Source organism: Zeus faber (genome assembly GCF_960531495.2).
Source record: "Zeus faber genome assembly, chromosome: 1".
In the NCBI taxonomy this organism is placed as follows: domain Eukaryota; kingdom Metazoa; phylum Chordata; class Actinopteri; order Zeiformes; family Zeidae; genus Zeus; species Zeus faber.
This window is the reverse complement of record NC_137193.1, coordinates 38,201,620-38,208,134: the sequence shown is the minus strand read 5'-3', so window position 1 is coordinate 38,208,134 and position 6,515 is coordinate 38,201,620.

Sequence of the window (6,515 nt, the reverse complement as noted above, 5' to 3'; positions counted from 1 at the left end):
TTGTTTTTTTGTGCTGGGGGGTTACTACTGGGTGAGGCCTTTTTCTTATCAGTTCCACTGAAGCATCACACTGCAGCTTAGGAAGAAAGGCTGAGGACTTGTTGTTGTACCTTTTCCCTGTTTGGGGCTAGAGTAATAATTACATGCTTGTGTGTTTGTGCCAGCGTGGCTGAACAAGGATTATTGCTAAATATGAACTTTTAATTTGCACTGGAATTTAAATTAAAAACCTCAAATGAACCCATGGATCAATTGACTCTTGATTCATTTGCTGATTCTGAGTGCTGCTGTACTGGATAGTTGACAGGCAGGAAACAGGCCTGCCCGGACAGGAAGTTGTGTGGCTTGAAAATCAAGGAGAGCGTTACAGCAGCACCTCACACTGATTTCTGTCTCTTCATCTATGGAAAAAAATTCAAAGTTCTGCAGAAAGCCTGAAGGTCAATAGGTTGACCAACCAATGCTTCAGTCAATAAACTAGCAAGCAACAAAACCACGGAAAGTTTTATCTGCACAACATTAAACCGAAGGAAGGAGCTGAGAGACTGTTTCAGATTCCGCCACACGCTGACGTCCATTAGACGAGTTTTATGAGACTTGTGGGAATTGCAGTTAAACATTGCATTTGGCGACTTGAGGGACCACCCCGCACAAAGCCAAGTGGTCCTGTCCTGTTGAGTTTTAAAGGAGTATTCCCACAACTATCTCACATCACCGCGGAGCTACGTTCTCTGCCAGCAGCTTGGCTCAGAGAGGAAATGACATCACGCTGCTCAGAACAAACCTGGCTCTGCAGCGTCCTCACCAGATGCCGAGAGGTTCACATGTTCAGATGTTTAGATGTTATCGTGGTCCTCACAATGTAGCGTCCAAGACCAGAGGTCACTCTGTTTAAAGGCAAATTGTGTGTGTGTGTGTGTGTGTGTGTGTGTGTGTGTGTGTGTGTGTGTGTGTGTGTGTGCGCGCATGTGTGCATGTGTGTGTGTTTGTGTGAGTGTGTGTGTGTGTGTGTGTGTGTGTGTGTGTGTGCTTCTGTAAGGATGTGTGACAGAGAGAAAGAGAGGGTACGCAAATATGAATGCATGAATCTGTGTGTGAGGGTGTGTGTGTGTGTGTTTGTGTGTGTTAGACAGAAAGAAGAGAGAGTGTGTCAATGTGTGTGTTTCTTTTTGTGATAGCATGTGTGCGTTTGTGTGTGTTTCTGTTAAGTGTGTGTAATTCTGAAGTTAATCCAAATAAAGCCTTCGTCATGCACTCCCAACACACACACACACACACACACACACACTCCTGGCTATGAAACAGGAAACATTACTGTATAATATAAATATGAACCTGAGTGGAAGTTGCACACCCTCCGGCCCCCTCTGTTCCTGTTGTTAGGAGGGGCGTGCACGGTGGGACGTGCACGTCGCAGAAAGCAAAGAGGAAGGAGTGCTGGGGAGAATGGTTAAACAAAAAGACATTTATAGAAGGTTCCTCCTGAGCGGGGAAACAAAGGGGGGAAGCCAGATGACGTCGCACGCTGGGGAAGCAGAGGGTCAGCGCTGGACGGAGGAGCACACGCCCGCAGACGCACAGGACCGTGAACATTTCAAACACACACACACACACACACACACACACACACACACACACACACACACACACACACACACACACACACACACACACACACGAACACGGCCAAGGCCGCTCTCAGAATAGCCGTTTCCTTGTTGTCCACTAGTTGGATGTTTGGATATTTGGTGGGGTTATCTCCACCAGGATGTTTGGAATTCATCTTTTTAAACCATATCTGGACGAGGGCCGTTCTGCATGTTTTCTTTTTTTTGTGCTACTGTCTTCTCCCACCTGTTGGTGGGAGTATGATGTAATGCACACAGAGCGTTATGTTAAATGCAGAACAAATCTCAGCAAGGCTCTGCCTTCAGCTCCTTTCAACACCCCAGTGCATTGTGGGAGTCTCCATCTGATTACAGGAAGTATTTACAACACATCCATTTAACCAAACAATACCTCAACAAGCACTACCAGACCATAATATAATATAATATAATATAATATAATATAATATAATATAATATAATATAATATAATCCCCAGGGGGAAATACAGGGTAATATAATATAAAATAGTAATGATCGATAGAGTTGAAATTTTGCAATCCATATAATGTGATAGTTTCAATCTAAATGTAAAACAGCGGGAATAGAACCAGACAATTGTGAAACGTGAAACATGAGCGAGCTCCTGTGTGGCTGTTTGTGTGTGTATGTATTGTGTATATTATCATCAAATGACTATAAGATTGTGCGAATATCCTAGTTTTTCATCACATTATGTCATATTATATAGTATTTTATTATTAGCCGATATAAATTATTATATATTATATTTTATCAGATTGAAATTATTAGTAGACTACATTATTGTATGTATTAAAATATTTGTATTACTATCAGATAGGATTATTATGCAGGGAGTCCATCTGGCCCCTGATAATAATTGCAATCTTATTATAACATAATATAAAATAATATAAATCGGATGATGATAAAATATACAATACAATATATCTGTTAAAAAATGTTGATATATACATAAAAAATATAATATCTCACAGTAATTTTCTTCTGATAATATAATAATAAAGATAATGTACAGTATACAATACACTAACACCACTTTCATCACTTTGTGGATCTTCATGTTGACATACATGAGCTCTGGAGGATCTAATACGCTTTTCTAACACATCTGTTTATAACCAAGAGCAACCCAATACCAGCACACACACACACACACACACACACACACACACACACACACACACACACACACATACACACACACACACACACACACACACACACACACACCTCACATCTGGTCCAGGTTAGACCTGTTTAGTTTGAAATAATCTTTAAACCTGAGGGGCCGTGCCATCAATCATATACCTCCCCACAACTACTATATCTCTTTCTCCCCCTCCCTCTCTTGCTCTCTCTCTCTCTCTCTCATGTTGCCTAACTTTATCGGTCAAGTAACTAAAGTCGGGCTTGGTGTCGATGAAGAGGTGCATCATGGGTATCCAGTGAGATCCAGCACCTCTCATGAAATGTAAAGAACCAGATTTGGTTCCGCAGCATGTTGTATAGGATGACCTATTACCTCAAACACACACACACACACACACACACACACACACACACACACACACACACACACACACACACACACACACAGACACACACACAGACACACACACACACACACACACACACTGCAGTGATGGAGAGGTAATAACTCCATCCAGTAACGTATTCACAGTTTGTTGTGGGAAGATTGTGCGAATGAAAATGAAAGTGTTGAACTGTGCAGATGTTCAGATGTAAGACCCGACTTGCTGAGCGACACTGAGGCTCACACAAGGAAATGACTCTGACAAACATATAAAGGGAAATTCCATCACGGGTCTCTACTCATTTAGCAGGAATCCTTCTGGAGTGCAGCTCATTTTCACCGGTACCTCAGCCCAACTCGCCCCATGCAGAGATCTTCCTCCTGCCATGATGGAAGATTCCCTGTGAGGTTGGACTGGCTGGAGAAGGGAACATCCTATTTGTTTTTACGTTTGTCATGTAAGGTGATATGTTGTTCCTAAACTCAGTTCTTCCCGTATGCTCCCACACTGACTAGTTGGAGAAGAAAATCTATTTAAAAACAGATTGTCAGCGGCCCGGCCTGAGAGACAAAGGCAACAGCTGATGTTCTTGGCGGACGGAGGCCTGACTCCGCCGTGACCCGAGATCGCCAAAAAGCAAACGGCTAGCGGTTAATACACACAACTCAGCTAGCCAGTGAGTGCAGCCGAACCAGGTGCGCTGCTGTTTATGTTCCCTGGATAATTATGGCAAATATTATTGCGGTGTGGCTGCCCTGCCAGCATGCTTAGCTTGGAGCGGCTTCTGGAGATGGTTCTCACAGACCTGGAGCAGGGCGGTGGAGGACCCGGCAGAGGGGTCAGAGCAATCCCAAATGGTTACGACAGGTTGTTCAAACCCAGCGACAGTCGTGTTATTACAAAGATTAAGTCAAAATACCGGAGAAAAATTAACAGGTCCACTTATCTTTTCAACAGGTTTAATTATGCAGTCCAACATCTACAGTGGAAGCCATGTGAAACATAGGAGGTGAAACTCCCCCATGGATTTGTTTTTTACACCTGCTCCTCGGAAGGTCCGTCCGTCTGTCCGTGACGAAGTCTCCAGAGACCGCAGCCTTCCTCAGGGACGTCAAATTCAATGATCCTTCCGCTCTCACACACTCTGTTCACATGCACTTAGACGGAAAACAGCACAAAGTTTTGGATTCCCTCGGATCGGCCTTGACCCACTCAGTCATGATGGACGCATGGATACAGGCAGACTTTAACTGGCGGTGGAACTGTGGTTCTTCAGTGGCGGTTGGTGGTTCTTTGGTGGCCAAATCCATAGAGTTTGTTCACGCGCGTGACAGAGCTCAAACAAGAGCTCGGTCACACACACAGTATTTGTGGCTCTTGGTCAGGTTGCTTTTAAAGACTGCATCTATTGAGAATGCTCTTCAGAATCGGTATCAGTCTCCAGAAGTGGCTGAACTTTTTTTCCCCTCATTGAGAGTCAGAGTGTTTGAAGACGGAACTACGAGTGCTGGTGCCAAGATGCGTCAACTCTGTCCATTTACTACTCCCATTACTCACTGGGATGAGTAATACACACTTACTGAAGAACACTCACACACATAGGCATGGATGGACACACACATATGTTTGCGTCTTGGCATGTTGGCATCCCCACCCACACACACATACGCACCCTCCCAGATCTTAAACTATGAGCTCACTCCAAACCTTCTATGGCTGCAGGATATGACTTGATCTGTGCCCTTCTGTCAGGACTAACTACCCTGAGTCACGGCTCTGAGACGCTTCCGTCAAATAAATGAGGCAATGGCTCTTACACTGGAAAGGCTCTTATTAGAGCTCTGAGCAAAACAGTAGAATGGGCCTCACTCAAGTCACTACTGTGGGCCTAGGCAGCAAAGGGACTGGGACCCAACCAAGACCCTGGAATCAGCAGCACACACCGACCTACTTCCCAAACCTAAACAGAGCAGTAGGACTGCATGTCGGATGTAGTTTTAAGAACACAATCTCAGAGTTGACAGTATTGACGGACTTGACTCAGTCCAGGGCAGTCTAGTCTATTTTATGTACGAGGCCAGTCTATATTGTTATAAGACTGGTCGACTGTTTAAAGGGGTAATCTGTGAAATCATTTTATCGATCCCATATTCTATCCCATATATTTATTTAGCTGGCACTTCATAAAAAAACAGCATTCAATGTATTTGCGTGTGCATTTTATTGAGTAGTAATGTGACATCATTTAAATAACTGAAAAGTAGCCATCACCAACGGTGTGTGCGTTATACAGTACACACACACACACACACACACACACACACACACACACACACACACAGAAGATGTTGAGATGCTCTGGTGCCAAACAGTCTGAGAGGCCTCTAATGGGAACGGAGGCATGGGGAGTTTTACACATGGTGTCGGACATGCTGCATGTAAAAGGAAGATTCACACACACACACACACACACACACACACACACACACACACACACACACACACACACACACACACACACACACACACACACACACACACACACACACACTCATACACACACACACACACACACACACACACACACACACACACACACACACACACACACACACACACACACACACACACACACACACACAGCTGATTAGAACAGCAGAGAGGGTCCCTAGCAGGAACCAGGGCTGGAGCTGGAGCTGGATCCACCTTGACTCCCCTCTACATGGAGGTCTACCTAGAGCGGCTGGGCTCTGCCTCACATCCACAGGATCCTCTACCCCCACCTCCACCCTGACCTTCACCACCACGACTCGCACCCCAGACCCCATCTGGCCTCATTTAGCGTCATGATAACGCAGCGGCGACATGAGCAACTCTGTAACGATCGCAGTGGAGCATTCATCTCGCACTGGTCGGATTAGGTTTGGATTTCAAAGAGCTAAAAGAATAGGTGCGTGCAAGAAGTGACATCTCGGCCGTGTGTGTGTGTGTGTGTGTGTGTGTGTGTGTGTGTGTGTGTGTGTGAGAAGGTGCGAGCGGCACAATGCAGTGTACTATGAGTTTGCGGTGCCAGTGCCTGACCTAATGTTGTTTTTCATCTCCGTCCCGGGGAACGTATTTGAAGTTTGACGCAGCGGCTCAGATCCCACATGTGGCTCGTATTTGTACTGAAATACCTCCTAGATCTACGGGGTGCTTTGAAAGGGATGTAAACACGGCGTGTTTGACCATTTATCTCTGGCCATTTGGTTGCCTCCACCGCTTTGCAGAAGCTCCGCTTGGTATTTTGACAGGCTGTGAAGTTATGGTGTGCGGCTGTTTATCTCAT